At 37.7% G+C, this 26,159-nt stretch overlaps 1 long non-coding RNA gene across 6 annotated transcripts in view; it reads right to left on the bottom strand.

The window, feature by feature from the left end:
• The window catches only part of LOC139961426 (uncharacterized), a 99,400-nt gene that overhangs the window by 72,415 nt on the left and 826 nt on the right, over positions 1–26,159 (bottom strand). The window contains exons 2-4 of one of the 6 annotated variants that reach the window (XR_011790882.1): positions 13,362–13,447; positions 9,145–9,423; positions 8,193–8,379 (exon numbers count right to left, since the gene is read on the bottom strand). The exons of 2 other annotated variants lie outside the window; for them this stretch is intronic. This is a non-coding gene — a long non-coding RNA (uncharacterized lncRNA). Of the gene's footprint in view, positions 1–8,192; positions 8,380–9,144; positions 9,424–13,361; positions 13,448–17,755; positions 18,151–26,159 lie in introns of those variants that run through there. 3 more of the 6 variants (XR_011790883.1, XR_011790881.1, XR_011790885.1) reach the window with 3 other exon arrangements.

The following is a 26,159-nucleotide window of genomic DNA, read 5'->3' as shown; positions in this document are numbered from 1 at the left end:
GTCCAGTGTGTGTTGCAGCTCTAGTGCCACTCTATCACATAGAGGGCCCTGGGATTGGAGGAATGAGGAGACCGTGGGATTGGAGGAATGATGTTAGTTTTTCCACATTATAATATTCTAAACCAATCATAAAGCCAGACAAAGAGAAGAAGAAAAGAAACTCCTCCCATATTGCTATATATATTTGCATAAATTAAAAAAATATATATGAAAGTGTTATTTTCTCTTATAAAGCAGGTCATTACTTGGACAAAGCCACTCTATGACAGTAAGAAGACATTTTCTCACTTAAATTTGATAAATCAGTCGGATATACTAAAAAACATCTCTGATAATGTTGAACATGACAAACAGTCTTGTTCATGTGAATTTAATACCAAATATTGTTAGTACATCATTTAAATTTCTGTAAAGTTGTACTAAGTGTGAAGTTTTGTTTGTTAATTGCTTTTTTTCCCTTCTTTATGTGTGTGAATTATCAAATGTTTATAAACTACCAGATTAATTTAGGTTTTGAAACAATCCAATCCAAAATGAGTTTTTTCAACAGTATAATTTACACTTACACTGCAATCTAATTAACGTGTATAATAAAAACAACTTAAAATGCACCACCCATTAAGCATGACAGATTGAAACTATACTTAGTCAACGCTGCTATCGTCAGAAAGTAATGTACAGCTCGGACTGTTAAAGGTTTTTCAAAGGTTACATCGTCCCTGAACTGCGACATACTCGGAGCCCGTCTCCGTGCTTACGAAACAATTACACCAATCGTACATTGAACCCAGGGTACTAATCCACTACGGGATACTGCCATCTGTGCTGGAGTATAAGCGCTAAGTTTAGCTCAATAGGAAATGAAGTACAAACAGAGGGTATTTACTCAGACAGTGAGACTGATATCAACCTACTCCTCCGCTCACAGAGAGAAATTATTTGCACAAACCTGTTAAAGAGATGATAATGTGCAGGCTATTGCAGCTCTATTATAATACAAAACAGAATATAAACCCAACAGAAATGCCAGCAATTAAAACTGTCTCGTTTCAGACCATAACGATTTATACCCAGGGTGATTTTTATGAATGAAATCAATAATGGACGGCAACTTTTATCGTTTCCAAAATTAGGGCATTTTTTTTAAAGGTTAGACAGAAAGGATGGATAACTGACTAGCACATGATACTGTACATGAAATAAGTCAACATTGTGGCAGACCAGACAATTTGGAGGTCAACAAACGTTGAAGGTCAGCCACTGTGTGCTAACGATCGTAACGACTAACCACTTAATGATATTCTCATAAGTAGTGTCACTAATGTCTGTCAAAAGCTGATGTTCCTTAATGCCATATAGTATATGGTGTTAGTACAACCAAGGATAAGGATGGAGCACTGCATAAAGACCAAAATGCTAAACGGCCGACAGTACTCATTTAGACATGCTTGATGCTTCCAATACATCTCAAACATATTCTAAGTGTCAAACACATACTGTGAGGTCAAAGGTCATTTACATCTACATTTACATCTACATTTTACCAAGTTAAAAACTGCTAAAAGGTTCTCAAAAATTCTTTCCTGGTGGTTCTGACCTTCTAAACTATACCCACCTGATGCTGATGAAAGCTAAAAAAAGGTGACTAAATATATCAGAGAGGAACACTGCTTTTAGGTTTGAACTAATAAAATTGCATGTTTAATGTGGAGGAACATCCGTGCCCATTATTTGAAGCCAATATAATAATATCTGAAGCCAATGCCGACGATCATTAAAGGCTGCTCGTACTTTCCTATCTAAGAGAGACAAGACCATATAGTCTGTTTGAAATACAATATTACTGCCTGCCACTTTGCTTGAAGTTGATAGCCGCTCCACACGAAAATTCTGAAGGTCATATGTGAAAGTTGTTCGGAGAGTGTTTACACTGTCAGGTGAAGTAGTCCTCTCGGTAACAAATGAATTAGTTGATCAGGCCCTCTGTTTCCAATCCTGTTTGTTCTCTGGTAAAAAATATTGAATATCCAGATAAAAGGTGCATACATTTACACTTTAGGAATTCATTTGATCTTATCTGGTCTATAAATCATTCCTGATACATGCATGTGGTATCAAAGGAACTAATGGTAATTTTTTTTTGGGGGGGGGGGATAATGTTCTATTATCTTTATCAGCGATTTGAAAGATAAATCCCGATTTCTGTACATGTGTTCAACCAAGAAGGCTCAAAGACAAACTAATGATGACTTGTTACATATGCCACTACAGTTTAGAATACATTCTGAAGAATTGTGAAAGATGAACTTTCAATGAACCTGGTGGTTTCATCTCTCAATAATGATTGTCATCTCGCAGTCACACATATAGGTTTTTTTTTTCAGATAATCGTCATCAAAAGAAAAATCTCATTAACCGAATAAACACATGACTTGTTGTTGTTCTTCAAAGGATTTAATTTGAATATATTCGACATCAACAACTTTTAAAAGTTGAAGAAGTCAATGATACAATGCGGTGAATTTCTCATGGTCGACTACGAGCAATACTCTTAATTAAAACAGGTTTATTTATACCACCAACGTAGTATTAATTCATTCGTGGCATTTAGAGTGGTGTCACACTGAGGGACAGGAAGGAGGGCTTATCAAATGGGCAGGGTTAAACTGCCTGGATTATGAACGGACTTGTTAGGGCAAATGTCTTGCATAACATCTTTGGGACAAAATGTGTAGAATTCAACTGCCATGTAAAAGGTGAAGTTGTTTGGGGGAATGGAAGGCATTTCACAATGAATACTGTCTTAGGGAATAATTTTTATGTAATACACTATGTGACATATTGTATAAGGGGGTTGGGTGGGGGGTGGGGTGGATGGATGGATGGGGGGTAGAAGGATGGTGATAGGGGATGGATTGCACCTCACAATGAATATTGTCTTAGGGAATAAATGCACTACGCTATGTGACATGCTGTATGGGGTTGGGTTGGGTTGGGATGGGGTGGATGGATGGAAGGGGCGGTAGAATGATGGTGCCAGGGGATTGATGGCACCTCACAATGAACTGTCTTAGGGATAAGATGTACAGCATGTGACATACAATAAGGGGGTTGGAATGGGGGGTGGGGTGGGGTGGATGGATGGATGGAAGGGGCGGTAGAGTGATGGTGCCAGGAGATTGATGGCACCTCACAATGAACTCTGTCTTAGGGATGTGATGTGCAGTATGTGACATGCAATATGGGATTGGGGTTGGGTTGGGGAAGGGATGGATGGATGGCATGGGATGGGATGGATGGATGACATGGGATGGGATGGAAGGATGGGGCTAGAGGGATGGACAGTGGTGAAATTTGAAGCTGAAAAGGGAAAGATTGAGCCATATGACAGAAGAGAGTACAAGAAGTGGTATAGGTGTTGTGACGATATAGTTACTTGAGTGTGGATCAATACAGGAGGCCCCCTAACATGAGTGTTCTTGACACTACCACAAACCGGTGCTGTAACATGTTCATGACTTGAATTGTAATTAGTCCAAAAAAAATTCAAAAAAACTCAATTATGGCACTCAAACTCGATCCGAATCCAAATGAATGTAAAAAAATAATGATATGCTATCCGAAGACTATCTTTTTCTGTTCGGTAAAGTCCCGCGATAACCAAACCTTTAAAAATCAATTAATACACCCTCAACAATTAGAGAGTATTGAAATAATTTCTAAACAGCTGTTCCGGTTTTGGGGTTTTAGACACATAGCTATTTATATATATGCCCTATCAACCACTCGGCTACCTGTTCAAACATCGCTGTCTGTGTTGCGTGCGAGTCTCGGATATCCGCAGCCCAGCTGGCTCTCGCCAGCAGTGTTTAACCAGATGCGAGTCCCTACGTCAACGGACGTAAGAGAATCACCGGTACGTGGAAAAAAAACCATCGAGCAGGAAGGGCGTGGCACCCAGCCTGCAACAGAACTCTCCCACTCCACTCTCAAGTAACATTGGGTTACCGTGGCAACACAGAGCTAAACATTGGATATATTTAGCCTGCACCTGCAGATATTTTCTTTTGTAAATATCGGAAAAGTAAACGTTTCGCAGAAACTGTTTGCACACTAATTGATAGTGCGGTTTTTGCAAAACTGGTACAAAGAGCACAAGGAAATGTTAGAGAGATATGAAAAGGAACTACATATTTGATGACTATATTTGGCACGTATCGATTCTTGGTCGTGATGCTCGAGTGCAGCCGAGTATTGGGTCGAAATAATCACAAATCCAGAGCAGAAGAAGGAAAATATATAGACGTCTTCCGAGAGTTTTCTATTTTAAGGATTCGTAAACATACACTGGTAGACACAGTTAAACTACATTGGGGTTGTCACCCTTCTTAAATGGGTCATAAATTTACCCAGTATTTTGTCAACTCAAAAAATATGATTCTTATCAATGAAAATTACAAATAAAAATCTTCCACACGTCAAATTTACAGAATCATTTAAGGATTATACAGTTGAACCTTAGGAAATTTAAACCCTTTGTAGATCATTCACAATCGTTTAGCAAAAAAAATGATATTACACAGGTAATGGCTTCAACTAATAAACTGTTCATTTACATATATTTGCAGATACATTTAATTGTTTAATGTCAATAAACTGGCCGTTTCAAGTCCATTATTCTTTTTGATATACCACCAAAGTGGCCTTTTGTGTGAAAATAAAAGGAGGATGCAATTTTTTTTAGATTTGTGGCATTTCATTTTTTCCTCTCCCTTCAAAAATTTGAATATTTGGATCCATTTCTGTTTCTTTTGAAAGACTCCTTTGCAAGTTGACCTCCTCCTTCTCCTCTATCATCTACTAATCTGAAATTAGGTCACTGTCGTTTAAGTTCAACAGTATTCCACTGGTCAGCCAATTTGCACCTGCTTTTGGTGTTCTGCTCGGACTGCAGAAATCAAGTAAATATTACAGCTCAGTGTTATTGGTCATTGGTCAACACTTTTGCCAAATTTAGCCGAGTATCACTAAATATTGGATCGCCATTGATCAAAGTGAGACGTATCGTCCTGGAATTGTTTCTACGGAAACAAAGGATACCTAAACATTTAACAAATTTGACTGGATTCTCAAAATTTCAATGCCCAGACACTTACTGCACATTATTAGCATCATTCATGTAAAACAGTCAAATTTGGATGACTGCAAAAGTTTCGAGTTTTATTTCACTTCTTGAATGAAGCTTGACTAGCATAGCTAATGAGCTACTGGTTAAGAAATTCTAAACGCACTGAAAAATTGACCATTGTCAACTGCAGATGCTTCACATAAAATAAAATTACTGAAAAGAATGCAACGTAAAGCTAGAGACACAATTAACAAGTTCAATGCATATTGTAAACAGAGAATTATATGTTGAAGGTTATAAAACTGTTTTCAAAATGAAACTTTTCTGAAAGAAAGAAAAAAAACCTCTAATATTTTTCTACGACCAGTTTGATTATATTATTGATAATTAGTTAAAAATTTAGCGACAAACTACTTGTTATCTTTAATGGGTACTATTTGGTTAAATTTCACCCACACATGCATACTTAATTTATCCACTTGAACATGTTCAAATATGCCACAGACAGTTCTCAAACATTGTGATAACTGAGCACGAAACAGGATTGATCCGAACCGCGATTCAAAGTTTCACTCCCAGTTCCGGAAAACAATTGTACAGTACATTCTTTCAATATCACAGAGATCAAATTTAAAAACAACTTTATACAACCATTGCTATCTTGTATTTTATTTTAAATACCTTTCTTTTTATGTGAGGAACTTTGAGGGGCAAAAAAACCCTACCCTTAGAATTTTAAAATTGAACTGTACTAGTATATACTTTTGTGTCTACACTGAAATTTGTTTAAATTTCACAAATCATTTTGCAAAATTTCTGCTTTGGGAGGTTTGTTTACTGAAATTTATCCTCAGCACAGGTGAAATTACTTTTAAGAAGCTGAAGACTAAAGGCCAAAACCAGCTTAAGCAGGAATTAACTTGTTTCTATCCAAATACACTCTATCTAACCATAAACGTTCCGATTCACAATTCTAGTATTTAGAACTAATAATAACATAGTTTGATTCAAATTGGCAACCTAGTATAAAACAAAACAAATAATAACACCCGGGATAGTAAATCTAATCTGATCTTGAGGTATACCCAACTCTAAATATAAAATTAAATTACCGGATCTAAGGTTTGTTTGTAAATACCACCTCTAAACTTAGCTGCAAACGAACTTTAACGATAACGCACAGCTCCAGAGGTGACTTTACTTTTTACGTTCTGATTATGTGATGGCGCTATTCATGTAATGTTACAAGCGATATGGCCAGCCTTCTGACCAAACTAGATGCCGTGAGTCAGGCACGGACGAAGATATATTTTTCTACTGGTATGAATGTAAATGAATAACTCCTCAATAGATGGACTAAATAGAACTTCAGATTTTGCTATGGTTGTACAAAATTTTCCCTTGCCATCGGGACAACTCCCCAATTTGTTGTTGCCATTGGCGGTCAAGTACAGGGGCAGTCCAGGAATGGGAGATGGTTGGGGAAGGGGAGATGGTTGGGGAAGGGGAGGTGGTTGGGGAAGGGGGTGGTTGGGGAAGGGGAGGTGGTTGGGAAGGGGAGGTGGTTGGGGATGGGGAGGTGGTTGGGGAAGGGGAGGTGGTTGGGGGTGGGGAGGTGGTTGGGGGTGGGGAGGTGGTTGGGGGTGGGGAGGTGGTTGGGGTGGGGAGGTGGTTGGGGTGGGGAGGTGGTTGGGGTGGGGAGGCAAAGAGCGGGAGAGGGATGGGAGAGAGAAAACCTGTCTGCTTGTATAAAGGATGATTCTAGGCATAATTTTAGTCTTCATATTTCATAGTCCAAACTGTTAACTTTGAGCGCACTGTGCTGGTAATGTTTCTATTTAGAGCTATTCCGCACCTTTAGAACATGTTATGTCTCTTGAACGCTTCTTTAAAGCCAGCTTGATAAAAGAATGACCTCCTCAGTGCAGACGTGTCTGTTAATTTTAATCCGTTGCTTTACAACTTCTAATAACTCGACCTAACCATGTTAGGACAGAACGCCCATCTGTGACATTCACCATACTTTGTCAATGATAACTTGGGCATGCATTCCGAAACTAGTTAATGGAGGCCATATGGGCCTTCTTTTCCTGATGAAGTTTTGTGTTGGATCTGAAGAACTGACCTGACAATTGATCTGGTGTGTTAGACTAAGTCATCCAGTCACTTTCATTAATGAGCCTGAATTGTTTAAAAGTGTCATTTCTTAAAAAATTATAAAATTAAGAACCTCAACTAATATCAATGTTTTTGTTGTTGTAATTTTATGCCATTAAAGTGATCTCTAAAGGGTTAAGTGATTTTTTAAGTTAACTAGTGAAACTTTCTCTTCGTTTTCGATCCCTTTCCGCAGAGTACCGTAGCACCTCATCTCCATTTCTTCGCATACTTTACGGGATCTCGTTTTTTATTTGAACTTTCCAAGCCTATACGGCTTTTGCATATATTGCACATGCATCAATATAGAGACTAATTTAACCACGCAGATGTACGACCACATTTTTCGTACAAAACCCGAAGAGAATGTACCGACATGATTATATTTTGGAGATTTTTGTATCTCATTTGTTTTGAATGATATATCTATCAAACTGCAATGCAAACCAATCATCTTTAATTCAACATATATCACTTTCATTTTACATTCGTTCGTCTCAGATTCGTAGAAACCTGGCTATTTAAAACTGTTCCTGTGAACAGTGTATGATCAATCAATGCAACTTCTTTTCCCCAGGTCTTTGTCACCTCCCGCATGGCTGATACAGTTTCTAGTTTCACTCAAAGCTCATTTCATTCTATCCAGGGTCCTATCTCAAAATAGTGTGAGAAAGAAAGAAAAAAACATGCAAAGAAAACAAAAAGAAACAAATCTTGGAAAAAATCTTGGAAAAAATTAAAAATAACGATAAAGAATTTAGCAGGCAAACTTTCTTTCTTTCCATGGGAAGAGCTGGGTACCTTCATTGAATATAAAACTGAAATAAAATCTATCTATAAATAAACATGATTAAGATTAAAAAGCTGTTAGAAACATGTATTATATATTTTTAAAACACAAGACTACCTGGGATAAATTTGTGAACATCTTCAACATAGCAGGATTAGACACTCAGTGATAATATCACATCCAACTAAGAAATTCTTGTTACCATGACTACAGCATAGGTAAAGATTCGGACAAACCAAGTCGAGTTTTTGCAGGATTTCCGGATTTACGATTGACCAGGGACGAAAAGGAAGTTTCGGGTGACCTGGAAATGAAGCGCTAAATTGTTACCAATTTGGGTAGGCTACGATAGATTGCATATGTATATACAGTACTGTGTGGAGGAGAGGCAGGTAGGATAAGAGAATTGGCAAGGTACATAAATGAATAAAGTTATCAATAAGAGTGCCATCGTTTTGTGACCCAAACATCAGCTTTCAACCTGATATCATCCTCCCACATTTAAATTTCTGATGCGTATATAAACTAGCTCTCTTTATACAACGTACAATGAGATCCTGTATAACTTGCCCTTCATAACTGTTCATCTATTGACAAATATAACTCAATGCAATTAACTGAATTAGTCGCATTATATAAGCAATCATGTCAAGGTTAAACCCTAACTAGTTTAAAGAGAAATGGACCCTCCTACACATGGACCCAGTGGTCCCTACCTATGTACTACAAGAGCTCTTTAGTAATCATTTTTAGTACTTAAGCATCAAATTATTTGTTTGAACACCTCCCAGAGTGACCTCTGTACATAGTGCTGCATCAACATAATAAGCCCACTTAAACTGCAATCACAAAGCCTGCATTAATAATCACCCAACATCTTTCTTTCGTGGAATACTGCACTGGCATAGTTTAGTTTTAATTGGATAGAACAAAAATCATTTCAACAAAGAAATCAAATCTCCCAAATATGTACAAAAAAGTTGTCATAATTTCTGAATATCAACAAGCACAAAAGCAAAAAAAAGTTGTTTTTTTTAAATCACATGTTATAATGAATTATTCTACGAACCTGAATTCTAAAAATATCTCGAACAGTGCTTTCTATTCCATCGAGGACTTTCGATTCTGATGGCCTTTATCTCGCAATAAAACTTGTCGAGTTCAGGTCTTAATGTCTACCAGATTGAAAGTGAAAGAGGGCGCTTACTGGGAAAAATCTCCTTTCGCTGAGTTTGCGATAATTACTTGACTTCTGGGTAAGGGGTGTCCACAAACAGGATTAAGTTAAAACGTACGTGCAGTTAACGACACTGGCGAATTGTCCCGAAATTTTCCCCTGCTATGGAAACTGAAAATAATTACTTAATATCAGTTAATATGATTTCAAAATAAGTCGATTATTAAGAGGTTAGACTCCTGGACGATTGAAGTGCTGCTTGAATGGCTATTGTGCATATATACATACTTATAAACATAGTACTTTGAAAAACAAAACATTGTTATGTATCTATCTACATTAATAACTTCTTACCTAGTGGCAAAACAATTCTTTTTATTTTCTTTTTTTAAAAACAAACATAGTTTTGCTTGTTACAGCAAGGGTAACTGGACCTTTATAATTTGTCTGAAGCTCTTCCAACTTATAAAAGGAACTTGCATAGGAGTGACTCCTATATTAGAGCTGAAATAGAACAAATAGTAGATCTGCCAAGTAGTATTAACTCTCCTGCCAATGAAAATACTGCAAACACAACATGATTTGACGGAATAGTCACAGACTGGATTCTTGAACAGAAAGATATCGAGGTACAGTAGATTGATCGGAGGTCCAGTGGTGACTGGTCGGTGGGAGGTCAAATGTCAATAGGTCATCGGGTCCCTTTATACACCTTAAAATGAGAGTGCATGGGGTTATGAGGAAGTACGTGGACAAGGAAGTGAAAGTAAAGAGTCTATTAGCCAGACATACCAGTTTAGATAGCTCAAGAATTTCATCTGAATGTATCTACTATATGACAAGAGATTTCAAGATAATTGTTTAGCGCAGAATGATGTTTAAACTTTAACACTAGGATGGTGAAATACAAACTATTTCAATATTGCATAAAAACTGCGGTGAAATTGATTCACACATTAACTCTTTCATCTATATGAAATGACAATTTGAGTTATTTTATACCACAATGACAATTACTGCTGCACATGTGGCTTTTATAATTTATCTGGTTCCATAGACCTTACTGAAACACCAAAATGACCAAAGGTTTTATATATATATATATATACATATATATTTATATATATATATATATATATATATATATATATGTATATATATATATATATACATACATATACATATATATATATATATATAAATAAATAAGACATAAAATCTTGGTCAGCAGCCTGTGTCACTATGGGAGTTAACTGCAAAATGGTTTCTACCTTCCTTCAAAACAGCTTATTTTATGCAGCAAAAGGCCTTCAAAACTGCTTTCAAAAAAAAAAAACATTTTCTGGGTCAATATTTTAAATTTTGCACATAACAATGAACTTTTGTAGCAAACTTATAATTAAATTGCTTTGAAGTTGTCTGGTGAAATCTCAAAAGTTAATTGTTCACATCACAGAGCAAAAAAAAGTTGTTTGTACGCCAAGCATGAATGATTCCACCGACGGCGACACCTCGCTCCTATTATGACCTGCCATTTTTCTTTTTCTAGGTGACCTAACTTTTTTATAGTCACCTGAATGAATACTTATTTTCCAAAATTCCCACATAAGAATTTAACAGAAAACCAAAAAGCACTATTGTTTTTGTTTGTCTGGGAATTTCACAACGCGTTCCCTACCTGATTCCCACCAGGCACAGAAAAATAACATTGCTCGGTCTACATGCCACACATTTTCTTGACAGCATGACAAGGTTTGCGTCGAGTCAACGAAGAAAAACCAAAAACAAGAATCTGAGTCAGAGGAACCTGTTGTCGAAATAAATCAGGAAATAAGATCAGCTTTCTCGTACCCTTGCAAAATGCTTTGAAACGCATCTCTTTTGGGGTTGATTTTGGGAAATTTCCCGATGCATTGTGCAACAAAAGATTCCGTAGCAATAATGTAGGTCCCTATCTGATAAGACTAGTCAAATTTCAAATAATGAAATAAAAAATAAGTCAAAACTCTTGAAATTTTCCAATTTGCAACAATTATAAAATGACCTTCAGTTGGGGGACGGTGGTGGGAAGAAATCTTATGCTTTTCAATTAAATTAATAACATCCTTCCACTCCCCCCCCCCCCCCATCACCCATGATGTGCAAAAGTAGACTTTAATCCTTGGTATGACGGCAATAACAGTTTTGACATTTGCTAATTAGAGAAATGACATATATAAAACTATAGTCAATCAATGAAACGGGCTGCTTTGAAGTCCATTTGTCAACTTCCGACACATTTTGCAAACTTATCTGGGGTTTTATCAAAAATAGCTCTCAAACCAAAATAAATTTGTGAGTGTTAAATTGAGGAAAAATTCGGTTTAATCCTGCAAATTTCATTAGCCGGACATTTGATCTAATAATAATAATAAAGACTCACAAACGGCAACTCCGAATCTTGTTTATATTACTTGTCTGTTATTATTTTTTTCAACTCAACCTTGAAATAAACATAGATGAGCAATAATGAACAGAATAATTATGGGACATCCGTCTCATCATAGAATCCAAAATTGACCAAACTGAAGCACAGGAGACTTTAACTTTAAAAGGGTACCCTCTAATCTAATGGGAAATGGATCTAGATAAATATTGTCTCAACTTAAATCATCCTTGCCACTTTCACTTTGGTCAAACTTTTCTGTACCGGTCGATAAAAAATAAAAAATCCTACACAGTTCATTAGCATCAATACTATACTCATGTTTGGAGATGCATCAGATATCGAGGTACTTCTCTCGTGGAGAGAGAAATAATCTCAATCTTTATCGGTAATTTTTATCTTTCCTTGAAAAATTTACACGATGTGGGTGAGATTTGTGTTTATCTAGCAGCCACCACCCTTCACATGTTTTTTCCCTAAAATAACTATTGATGCTAACTTTTGCGCTTCATCCCTTACGGGCCACTCTATATCCCACCCATGCACTCGAGGTTAATCGGTTAACGAGAGTGTGTATCCTCAATTAGATGTGATTTTCATATTTGTCTTCCCCGAACACCTTGATTTTTACTCCCACACGGATTCTCTCCCACGTAGAACAATATATCAACGAGAAGATTAGTCTTAATTTGACCATATTGCAAAAAGAGTTTACCCATCGAGCAGAACATTAAATATATATATTAATATTCTTGAGGGGTGAGGGGGTTGGGTGGGAGTGGGACAGATTATTACTATCAAGCTTCAACACAAATATCTCTTATTTAGCAACAGCTAACTGCTCTGAAAGTTTAGTTCATAGAATGTACAGTATTTAAAAAGTGAAAGACCTGTTAAAGAACCGGTTAAAGTAATATTAATAATAAATAATAGTAAAAAAAAATAAAAATAATATAATGATAAAAAATTTATAAAAAAAAAATAATAATAAAAAAATTAACTGTTAAGAAAAGCTTTTAAATTACAGAAGAACTGATCCACAGAGACATTCATTTTATGAACTAGATGATACTATACAGAGAGAAATGACAGGTTAATCATCAGCAAATTTTGTAAAGTAATTATTTAAACAATGATTCATAAATCCCTTTTAGAAAACCATCCGAACAGTTACATTAAGGCGCTATAAAGAGTGTTTGGTAAACAAACTCTCTATATATATAGTAGCTTCAACGAGGAGAAGAGAAAAGAAAAACAAATATTCTCAAAAATTCATAACTTTTGTTATAAAAATTGAGGATACAACATTTGTTGGAACCATTGATCAATTATTAATAGGTTATAAGTTATAACAGTGTTTTAAACTGCTCATGTCTGTGAGGGTATAAATAACATCTCCCAGTCCCATGATCCCTTACCCACCCAACACTATTCATCCCTCCCCCCCTCCCACATACAATTGACATTAATGCAATTGGTATTCAGCAATGCTTATTAAAATGGCATTTTTCAACTGCTTGAGTCTTCTTATTTTCCATTCCCCAAAATGATTTTCACATTACAGTACAACCCTGAAACCCTTACGTTGAGACACTGGATACAACTATCCAAATATACGGTCTAAAATTATATATTTTAATATTTATAAAAAACAAGAACACCTTGGGAATAAAGTATACCTCACCACAACAAAAATCTGTAACTTCAAAATTCGGGGGGGGGCAGAGTTTTGCATTTGTGTTGACCACATTTCTGTTGATAAAATTATCTCTGTAAAAAAAAAAAGTGCAAAAAAAAAAAGGTGTATTAAACCACCCAAATGATATTGTTCAATGCTACTGACGTCTTATGCACACACTCTTCAGCAACAACCCTTAACCAGATTCCCCAAATAAGGGTTACCATAGCAACACAACTGTTTGTAGGCACTCAAGTTTTGCTTAATTCAACAAAGGAAAGGAATGCGAAGCATTCCACGAGTCAGTTCCTTTCCTATTATGATGACTGTGCATACCGGTGGTCCACTGGAACAATGGGAACCGAGAATGGCACCGTCTGTCACCCTGACACCAATAGAATTTACCTTGTTTGCTAGTTTGTAGCGTTTTGAGGTGCAACCAGAATGGGCAGCTAGGCCACTTGCGTCATCTCCTTTGTATAACGGCCTAGGAATGACGTTAGTTCAGTTGACAAATGCTTGATGACTTTGCAGGTAGTTTTAAAGCAATTTTTATGCATCCTGTTGTATTGTAAGGTATTTGTAACCCTTCCTTCTATGCAGAGAGTGGCTTTATAAGGACACAACAATTCTTCTATTCTTTCCCTCCCTTTTTCTCTTTGTCATATCGAACCTAAATTATTAAAAAAGTTCACCAGACTTTTACAGCAATAGCACAAAATCTTCGCAAGTGTTTTTATCTGGATGCTTTATATCATGATGGTGTTTTTTTCCTTTTTTTTCTGTTTTTTCCCCACCTAATTTTGCTTTAGTATCAATATTAAGATCAACATGAGAAGACAGAATTACTAAGTGCATATGACTCATCACTTTAAGTTATATATCAGTTTATTTTAAAAAGTAGACATTTTGATGAAATTTATCCTGGGGATATTCAGTTTTCACTTCTTTATTTTTCTACTTTTTATTTTGCAGTGACTGAGCAATTAATTTTTGTTATTCTTTGAAGTGCTGGTGCTATCATTATAATTAAAATTAAAAGCAGACTTTACCTTCTTTTCCTCCTCATTCTTAATAGACAAAACCCAAGCACAATTGAAATATCAAATTACAAATTCACTGAAACATTTCATAAATAATTAATGAATATTATGACATTTCTGTATGTAGGTAGAACTATTCGTTTCATTGATACCATTTGGGAGGGGAGGGGAGGGGCTCAAGGAATGGGAAATTCTTACTTTTAACAAGTTGCAATACTGAAATAGTTTATTTGTATATGTTTTGATCTATATTCATTTTAGATTAACCTACACAAACTTTAGAGAAGAGTGGAGAAGCTCAAGAGGGCATCATCGGCAATTTTTGGCGTCATAATTAAATCGTGTTAAATGAGGGGTCGCAATGTTCGTTGTGACAAGACGTCATTGTAGAGGCAACAGCAGAGGGAGATGACACTTTTAACACAGAGATGCATTTATTAAACAGATTGCCCATTATGCAACAGACAAGTATGCCAAGGTAAAGAGACCGGCCTTTTACCAAACCTGATACCACAACCTGATACCACATAGATTAAGGCAGGAGCCATTCAAAGATTTAGAGAAACCTATGACTAAATGTTTATGCATATGGAACTATTCACCAGTATGTTGAACAGGGATATTTGTGGTCATTGCTGCGGCCAGCTACTACAGTTTATCCTGCAGAAAATGCTCAACAGAGTAAAAATGATTAATCTAATCGTATGAGATTTTCCAGGGAACTTGTACAAGAAATGATGAAGAGCACTCTTTTTTTCTTTTTGGGCAGGGTTTCCAATTCGGGCAAGGTTTCCAATTTGGGCAGGGTTTCCAATTCGGGCAAGGTTTTCAGTTTGTTCAAATAGCATCCACATGATCTGACTGCAAACTTTACTCCATGCCTTTGAAAGGGTTTCTAAAACTGAGGTATATGTTATTGAAAACTAAACAAAGAAACGATAACATTTTTAAAAATTCAATGCATTTTGTTACTTTGGTTTGAAAAGTTGATTAGTACCATCATCTTCCCGGACAAATGCTATGACCTAAATCTTCTTGCCAATGCGGATCTGCATATTTAGGTTATCATTTCAAGCTGAGAGGTTTTTTTTGCTGACAAAAAACAACATTTCTTTCCAATTCTAATTGGATAAACATCTGTTGTGTAAACTTGTGTGACATAAGAGTGTTCAAGGTTTGTTTTGTAAAGATGGACACGTGTACTTGACTTGAGCTATATCTTCTAGATCACACATCGAATACAATAACAAAAACATGTTATTAAACTGAAACAAATTCCTACAGGGGCATTTTCCCCCCTTCAAACATGGGCGTTTTTCAAGAACACAGCGAATGAAATGCTTATTAAAGTATTTTGTGTTTTCCTTTCATGTTTCTTTCACTGAACCGTGACTCATGATACAAATTTAAGGAATGAGAGATTAATTTAGAGCCAAAACCAACAACAAATTTAAAAGACAGTGGAAAATTATGCAATCGGTTAGAAACTTCGACAAAGATTTTAAACGGCATATTAAGTATATAAGTATTTTGCCTCTGTTGTCCTCCTACTGTACTTGCACAAGTCCTAATTTCTGGCCGATGAGAATAATCTGGTCGGCGGCTACCTTCCAGGAGATGATACCTTTGAATACTGTTTCGTCATTTCAACACGCTAAGAGGCAAGACAGGTGACCTTTAATGAGTGTATACTATGAGTCTTACAGATCGGATTGTGCTATTGCTCTCCTACTGTGTGCGAAGCATTTCTGAGATGACAGAGTAATCACAAGGGTTGTGACTAAACGCCGATACTCGCATGACTATTCCATTAATCAATACTTGGTCATCAAACTTGCAGTTTTCAAGCAATGAGTGGCACAAAGGTATGGCCCTATTTTGCCTTTACAGGGTTAAATGAGATTTTTAATTTGCATTTATACAATATATTTCTATAAGCATGCACTTTGACCATTAAAGTTTCATAAAATGGGTTGGCTGAAGGTAGCAGTAGCAGTGTGGAAGTATTCAAAATTGGGCAAAGACAGCAAGGGGAGAAGGGAGGAAAAGAAGGATGTTGGGAGGTAGTGGGGGGGGGAGATAGGGGGAGAGGAGGGGATGAGGGATGTCTCTTAATGAAATCAGTCCAACTGCAAACTTAACATATTTATTGGTGGGGATGAACATGTGATACACAAGGGAGGAGGTGTAAGGGAGGGGTGCAAGCAAATGGAACAGTAAAAATAGAATAAGGAGTGGAAAGCAGGGATAGGGGGACAATGGGAGGGGACAAGTAACTAGGATTACTGAAGATCAGAGGATATTCACTTGAATATGAGAGGTGATCTCTGCCCATGCACAACTAACACTTGAAGTGAGCAATTTGAGGTACAGAGAGAAATCTGCTCAGCCTGACTTTTGATCAATCACCATTATTATGAAGTGAAAGGAGGTACAAACAACCACACCATACAGAGGTCTGTATACAACAGTACAGCAGCTAATAAACGGTCTACTTACATACAATACTAACATATTGCCAAGGCTTTGTCTTAAATGTTTTCATAATACTCCTACATTAACACAAAACATGGTAAACAACAAATTAAATCTAGGAGAATCCAAAACATGAAGGTGCACCTCATTATTACAGTAAATTTAGTCCTGACATAAACTATGACAGGAGGCACATAATAAGGGCCTACACCTAACTTATTACAAAGTTTGTTGTTATAGGAGAATCTTATTGCCAATATACAGTGTACGGCAACCAGTTTGTTGACTAAACCAGCAATGACTTTGCAAAGGGGTTCCTTGTCTTGGATTCCTGGTACCCTTTAGATATTTCTTTGTTCAAGAATCACTTCAATACAAAATATATATATATATACGTATGTATATATATTTATATATTCATCCCTTATATAAAATATGCAAGGGGGAAACCAAACATGGGCCTAAACTTAAGGACTGGTAGAGAGTGTAATTCATGATAACACCCTAACAACCAGTTTGTTGGCTTAAGTAACAATGACGGTGCAAAGAGGTTCCTGTTCAGGACTTCCTAATATATTTACAGACTCCTTTGTTCCGGAATTATAACAATACAGAACTGAAAGCGGTAAGCCTTCCCAAAATTGGCAACGAAACTTAAATCGTGTCGCTACCTACTAGATCAAACAATAAGGTGCAGAATCAACGATATCTGGGCTAAAGTGGCGGGGGGGAGGAGGGGGAATACCCCTGCAGATTTAAACCTCACGATCAACAGTTGCCTCTTGACTTCTGTGCTATAGAGGGTCTTTTCAAGTACTCCCTATACAAATTGGGTTACACAAGTGTCAGGTTTGTACAAATGGTTCGATGCCACTTTCCTACCTGAAGGATTTTTCAGAAGATGTTTTACTTTCCTGGTGGTTTTTTATGTTGGTAATTTTTGTTGATATATAACAGACTCAAAACACTTGACAAATTGATTCTTGCTTCCTCATGATCCCTATTGCTATTGATACATTTCAGCTGAGCAATGAAAGAATAAATGCCAAATATCTGCCAAATAGTTGGCAGGTTAGTTCATGTTTTACTGAGAATTTGTTTTGAACTTTGTTGGGAATAGACCTGTTACTATATATAGTTAAATGCAAAGGAATTTAGAATATCTTAACAACAAAAAAAGGAGCAAATGTACAGTATTGAATAATCGGCAAATCAACAAAGTGATTAAAGAGTGGCTAATGAATATTCATTTCCCTTTATTACAGTAATGAATACCAACATTCCAGGTGTACAGGACTGATATGGATATTGAAAGTTCACAAAGATGTTAAAAGGTTTATCTAGTCTGCAGGAACCTATGGTTCAATTGACCTATAGATGTAAACCCTTTCACTCCTCCAGCAGCCCAACAGTATCCTTCACAATAAACAAGAATCACAGATAGTACTCAGCAGTTGAGGGAGGGAGGAGGAGAAGGGGCGGAGGGAAGGAGAAGGGAGGGGAGGGGAGGGGAGGGAGGGGAGGGAGGGGAGGGAGGGGAGGGAGGGGAGGAAGGGGAGGGAGGGAGGGAGGGAGGGAGGGAGGGAGGGAGGGAGGGAGGGAGGGAGGGAGGGAGGGAGGGAGGGAGGGAGGGAGGGAGGGAGGGAGGGAGGGAGGGAGGGAGGGAGGGAGGGAGGGAGGGAGGGAGGGAGGGAGGGAGGGAGGGAGGGAGGGAGGGAGGGAGGGAGGGAGGGAGGGAGGGAGGGAGGGAGGGAGGGAGGGAGGGAGGGAGGGAGGGAGGGAGGGAGGGAGGGAGGGAGGGAGAGATAGGTGGGAGGAGGGAGATAGAGGAGGAGAAGGGGCGGAGGGAAGGAGAAGGGAGGGGAGGGGAGGGGAGGGAGGGGAGGGAGGGGAGGGAGGGGAGGGAGGGGAGGAAGGGGAGGGAGGGAGGGAGGGAGGGAGGGAGGGAGGGAGGGAGGGAGGGAGGGAGGGAGGGAGGGAGGGAGGGAGGGAGGGAGGGAGGGAGGGAGGGAGGGAGGGAGGGAGGGAGGGAGGGAGGGAGGGAGGGAGGGAGGGAGGGAGGGAGGGAGGGAGGGAGGGAGGGAGGGAGGGAGGGAGGGAGGGAGGGAGGGAGGGAGGGAGGGAGGGAGGGAGGGAGGGAGGGAGGGAGGGAGGGAGGGAGGGAGGGAGGGAGGGAGGGAGGGAGGGAGGGAGGGAGGGAGGGAGGGAGGGAGGGAGGGAGGGAGGGAGGGAGGGAGGGAGGGAGGGAGGGAGGGAGGGAGGGAGGGAGGGAGGGAGGGAGGGAGGGAGGGAGGGAGGGAGGGAGGGAGGGAGGGAGGGAGGGAGGGAGGGAGGGAGGGAGGGAGGGAGGGAGGGAGGGAGGGAGGGAGGGAGAGATAGGTGGGAGGAGGGAGATAGAGGAGGGGAGGGGAGGTGGAATGGAGGAGAGGAGAGGAGGAGGAGAGGAGGGGAGGAGAAGGGGAGGGGAGGAGGGGAAGGGGCAGAGGGGAGAAGGGAGGGGAAGGAAGGAAGAGGGGGAAGAGAGGAGAAAGAGGGGGAAGATAGAGGAGGGGAGGACAGGTGGGGTGCAGGAGAGGAGAGGATCAGGAGGGAGGTAGGGGAGGAAGGAAGGAGGGGAGGTTGACTTTGATAAAGTTCTTGAGACTCTTCAATACAATTCCTTGATTCACCAAGTTTTATTCAACAAAAAAAAAAAGGCGAAAACGAAAGTCAAAAGTTTGGAAATTTTCCAATTTGCATGTTACAAATTATGATATTGGAAAAGTGTCTGAGAAGTTAAATAAATTGACAATCCACTGGATGTGTCATCAAATATGCTCAATAAACCTTCCTTTGATAAAGGGGGGCGGGGGGGGGGGAGTTGGAATCCTGAAAATAAGTGCACTTTAAGCTTGATCAAATCCAGCTTTTATTTTTATTTTTATTTAAATATTCAATAGTAAAATTTGTCCAGATATAACAACAAACAATCAAAGCCATCATATGTACTTTTCACTGCTTTCTCAGAATGAAGCAGTATCCTGAACAGTGACGACTGTTAATGAATCATGAAACCATTGCTATGCCTGGAATAAATAGAACAGGAACTCTATTCACGTCACCAAAACAAAAATAAAACTAGCTCATGAAGACATTTTTGGAGTCTTGATTCTTTCCTGACAAACAAACACTAGGAAAACATTCATAAATGAAAAGTTGAGAGCACTGTTGTGATGGCAACAACATTTTCAAAGAAAATCTTCAGTATATACTTCACAATGGAGTAGTTCACAAAAGAACAAAATTTAATCGAAGCAAGCACAAAGCAGGATTCAGGGTGTGATAAGCAAATTTTCAGCTGACATATTGTTTTTACTGCCCGTCGTTGCGACTTTATTGTCCAACTATCCCATCCCCCCACCCCCCACATTCCAAGCTCCTGACTATGTGTCTAACTATCCCATCCCACCTTCCCACATCTTATGTGTCCAACTATCCTACCCCCACCTTGTGACTATTTTGTCCAACTATCCCATCCACACCTTCCAAGCTCCTGACTATGTCCAACTATCTCATCCCACCATCCCACATCCTATGTGTCCAACTATCCCATCCCACCATCCCACATCATATGTGTCCAACTATCCCATCGTCACCTTGTGACTAATTGTCCAGCTATCCCACCCCCACCTTGTGACTATTTTGTCCATCAATCCCACCCCCACCTTCCCACCTCCTGACTATCCAATTCCATACAAAGTTGGTACACAGCCATGTCTGACATATCAATATATATGTGCTTCATTCAATCAGCCAAGTGCAGAAACTTACATACTGATTGTTATTATCTACATAGTAAATCAATGTGTAATAGTAAGTTGGCCTGACGTCAGGCCAACTTACTATTACACATTCTCTTACACAGGCTCTCTAGTGGATAAGCAGTTTTATTTTATTTTTATTTTAAGTAGTAAATCGTTACACTTTCCTCATCCGAGACTTCAAACGGCTACATAGTCTACCCGTTTCAATTATTGGTAACCATCATGGATACAAATCTACATAGTACATATATACATGTCAAATTTGCAAAATAAATCTGGCAACAAATATTACTTAAACTGAACTATCAATTTAGTTTACTCTCCGGTTCTGATATATCTCCGGGACGATAAAACATTTTAGGGAACATCAAACAAAGGAGAAAATTCCTGTTGGAATGAAACTCCTGTGGAGGAAACCACAATATCCAATATCGGTGATAGCTGAGCTTACAGTGCAAAGTAGTAAGTATCACATGACATCATTTAATGCCATTGACCTTCTGCAAGCTTAAAACAATCTCCAACGTGACTAAAATATCTATGAATATGCAACACCACCTCAAGCTGTCATAAGACCAGTATACGGAGAAAACAAAGGGGGTCATTACTGTTAAATTCTGGCCTCAATCCCAACATTCCTTTTTTCTAGTTTTCTTTTTTACTTGTATACAAAGAGGTTGTATATACAAAGATTGTTCAACTTCCAAAGAAATGCCAAAAAGCCTGGTATTAGATTTATGTCCTGAACGTGATTTTTGGTTTCCATATTAGGAACTCGGCCAATTTTCAGGCCAAATTCCTTACAGGTAGGTCAGTTTGGGGTGAGGGTAAATTATCCTTTTGTCCAATAGATCATTAACCCTTGGCTCAACCTCAAAGTTTTCTACCTAAATGCCAACATCTCCCCTGACACCCCAAACCTGTCCAAGTATGAAACCTGTAACATCAATCATACTACAACATTACTAGAAGTCTTAAGTAGGTAATATAGTGTATTTATTAGAAAAGGAAACATAAATATCTGTATACCTAGTAAAGAGCAAAGTCACAACAAAGAGGGAGTTAACCACAGGAAGTCAGTCAAATACAGCACCACCCACAGATGTTAATATCCTGACTTTTTCATTGAAGAAGGGGAAACTGGTCAGGACACAGAAAATATTGTCAAATAACCAAGCTGACCAGACATTTTCCTAGAAAGAATAATATCATGTTTACAAAAATCAACCTTGTGAGTAATAGATAAACAAAAGCTGAGATTCATAGGTCAACAAAATTAAGTTTCAGGTTCCATCATCCTGATTCATCCACCCACGCACACACAGTCTCTTTGAGTCATTTGAAATAATAAGTGCATACTACAATGATCAGGCAAAATTCAAACTGGGGGCGACATTTTTAAACAATTTCAAACTGTTACAGGCAAGATTCAAAGTGAGGGCGCTATTCCGAAAAGCACCAATGAAATGACAAAACTACCATCAGCCAGTTATGGTTCAAAAGGATGTGATTTTTAAAGGAAATTGTTGCCTTTGCAATAGCTAACTGATGAATAAACTAGCATGATATATATATAATTTTTTATTTGGGGGGGGTTTGCCTATTTTGCAGGGGGTAGGGGGACATGGGATATTGGTGCTACAGCAGATTTGCAGTGTTTACCCTCTGCAAAAGATAAATCAATTTGGGAAAAAAAGGAACAAAAAGAAAAGAAAAAAGAAAGCCTATGCCACTCTCACAGTAAAAGTATCGACTTGGCTACCCTAATTGCTGTACAAGAAACTGATTTTACATTTTTCTTCACATCATACTAATTATCATCCAAGGGCACTTTGCAGTTATTGTTTTAATTAGTAGAATTTAAGTTATTGCGAGTTGCTTCACAAACTTCTCCTCACAGTCTTAAGACTTAAAGTAATGTTGAAGCCGGCGGTATGAGCTTAAGGGAGACTCTGTCAACTGTGCTCCAACTTATCTCACCGGCCAATCACTGGCCTTCAGATATGCGAGGCTTCTCTTCCTCAGGTGGAAATCAGGAGAGCACACTGAGAGAGGATTAAATTTCTGTTGCAAAAATTTATTCATAAAAGATATTTTTTGCCATTTTTTAGTATTTTTAAATTCATTATTAACATCAATATGGGTAGGAATTTTTTAACATGCTCTTCTCACTACAAAGTAAGAAACAATTAGAGGTTCAGACCTACAGTTTATGAACTCAGGCGGGTTTTAAATGTTTGATACTGGGTAGACAGGAAATTGCAGAAGAAACCCAAGAAATTTTTATGAGGGGAAAGGCAGCTGCATTGTCCTGGACTGTCTGATTATGTACGGTACTAACTAAAAATATGACAAGAGAGGCAAACACAGATATGAGGGGAGGGGAGGGTTGATGGGGATGGGGGGTTATAGAGAGCTCCCTCATCAAAATGAACAAGCATTATATTTTACATTATATTTTACATATTATACCCACAGTCTTTGAACTGTTATGGCTTCTCAAAGTGTTGATTGTCACGATTACTGTTTATGCAATGAAAGATAAAATTGAGCAAGCTAAACCGGCTTGATTAAAGATATATCCAATAGAGCTGATTGTTTGACAAATATTACTGGACTTTTTCTGCATGTCAAGATTACATTATTATCTTTTTGTATGAAAAGACATCACATTTCAACTTTGGTTACATTTTGTGAATGCAGAGTGACTAATAGGTTTTCTTGGAAATTGAGCTGAAATTTTGTTTTCTTGTTCTTTAAATCATTCGTACACAGAGTGAAATAAGTTTTATAGAAAAAGTTATACATTTACATGAAATTAGGAATGTAAGGAAAACATTGCTAGCTAAGCAGAAATTCCAAATGTATCACATTTGAAGGATAAATCAATAATGACATTTTGACAGGAAAATCCAAGATTTTTAAGAAGATCTGACATAATGACATCACACACCTGCTCTTATTCATTCATTTCTTAGAGTAAGGGAGAGGTTATGTCAGTCAAAGAGGTTACTTTTCAATCGACCACATCTTGAGTTAAGAAGATAATCTGATGACTCAAGTCAATCACTTAGCAAAATTGCTGAAAATTGTCTGAATCTGTTTGCGAACCGCATCCTCATAGCATTTTGTTGTGCAAATATATATATTTTTTTAATTATGTGATATTTTGTAAATGCATCTGGCAATAGTAGAATGGATGATGTCATCAGGTCAATTCAGTTGAAAATGTCTTTGTTTTTCTTTAGTATTTGTCACTCATTTATCCACAGAGGAAAATAATATTTATATAAAAAGAATACATTTTCATAAAATTCTAATTACAGCGAACTTTGACAGCTCTAAGCAAACATTTCAAATGTATCAGGTTTCAAGGATAAATATACAAGAATATTATAATCGTCTAAGTAAGCTTTCAAAGACCATTTGCCTCGATGATGTCACAGACCCCCTACTGTGATCCAACTTCCTGGAGTAGTTGAAGGTTTAGCCAGTCAAACAATGTTACATTCAATCAACCATATCTCAAGTTAGGGGTAAGATATTGAGATGGGGTTTACAACTAGCAGTGTGGAATATTTTTCTCTTTCCATATAAATTTCACATTGTTTTCCAGCAGAAATTCCTTTTAAGTACAAAGAGAATGCTATATTTTGTTCAACTTTCAAAGTGGAATTTTTTTCCTGAGATAAATGTATTAATGTCTGCCACTGGAAGATCCCTTTAAAACTATGCAAACATTTCAAATAATGAAGATGTTATTGCAACAGTTCTATACCTCAGTATGTACTGCAGAAGGAACTATCTAGTCTTCACAGGGTAAAGAGATGGCAGTCTTTCAGATTAGAATCAAAGATATGGGAATGAAACAGTAACAATGCTACCAAAACATGCTCAAAAGGATATTAACTGTTTCAAGTTATCTAAGCACAAGTTCCACTTAAAACATTGTTTTTAACCCAAATGTTACAAAACACTTGAATCTTGACTGGCTCATGCACTTTGTTAAACTGCACCAGTAAAATGAATATTTTGATTGTTGAGAATACAGTAAATCATGCAATCAGTCATACTTCTAATTTATCACAAAGTTTTAACAAAGACAATTTTAACAAGAACAAAGACAAATTTTAACAAAGACAAGGTACTGACTGTTTCAAAAAGAGTCAAATTTTCAAGATCTTTGTTTTTCTTTATCATGCGTACAACATTGGCACTGTGACTAGGCCTGGAATTATGAATACATGAACTGTTAAAGGTACATTTCCAATTGGATTGCATTTCAAGGATGAATAAATAACCATTATCAAATGTAAAGGACATCTCTTGAAGGACATGTGTTATGATGACGTCACAGTCCATCTACTGATCCATTGTCTCTAGTAATGAAGGGTTTACCTGACAATTTAAGTATATAAGGGACCACATTCAAGCAATCATACTGTTACATTATGCACCTAATGTCTACTCATGAGGGAGATTCTGGGCAGGGTTTGTGTTTGTTGATATTGCTATTGCTTCTCACCACTCTGTTAAAATGTACAATTTTGTAGTGGTGTTAGGGCATTGACGTTGCAGTAGGCATAGCTAATAACGATAATGTTACATTTTCTTTGTATATTTTTTATGTCTATGTTTCTGTAAGGAGCCCTCAAGTCTGATAATGGTACTTGTAAGTTCTTTACTAAGATACTGTAAGCTGTATTTGTTCCATTGTGCCAGTCGAGTAACCATTTTAATGCATTTGTAGCATTAAAAAATATATCTTTGAAATGTCCTTCTTTCCTCAGGTCAGTTAAACAGTACATAGAATAGAGTTAAGAACATGACATTGTCTTCCCTGTGTCACACTGGGTGTGATACCAGAGGCTTACCTAGCCTTGTTTTACTGAGATGTTGTGAAAGAAACACTAGAGTCATTATAAATTAACTGATGTACATTTGTACAAGCCACAGATGTGAACATCACATTGTAATAAGTCATAAATTTCCTTAACATCCCAACATTTGGGCTCAAGAGTATTTAACTTTTATTGTCAAAATAGGAAAGAAAAAAGAAGTGGTCAACTATTTATACACATAGACTTACCATTAGGTCAGTTATTTTACATTATAATAAAGGTAACACAAGTGGCAAACTATGCGTATCTAGTTCTAACAACACAACCAGAAGCTAACAGGCTTAGTGATTCCTCACCACACTTTGTGAAGCTACTTTTACTATACATATCACTGCATTAAAGGACAACATCTTTTGAGAGGGTCAAAATCTAAGAAAATATGTAGGGATGAATTTCCTTATCATCAAACAAAAAAAGATGACAATCCAACAATATACAGCTGGATTAAAGTTAGACAATACAAACTTTGTTTTCTGGTGATCACAATGAAAGCAAGCTCCTCCCCCCCCCCCACCATCACCTCCCCCTCCCCAAAAAAGAACCTAAAAGTCTAAGAGTTTCAAGAATCAGGACAAACTATTT

Source organism: Apostichopus japonicus, chromosome 20, assembly GCF_037975245.1.
Source record: "Apostichopus japonicus isolate 1M-3 chromosome 20, ASM3797524v1, whole genome shotgun sequence".
NCBI classification, from domain to species: domain Eukaryota; kingdom Metazoa; phylum Echinodermata; class Holothuroidea; order Aspidochirotida; family Stichopodidae; genus Apostichopus; species Apostichopus japonicus.
Note: the sequence above shows the minus strand (reverse complement) of the source record. Positions and strands in the feature narration are given on the sequence as shown.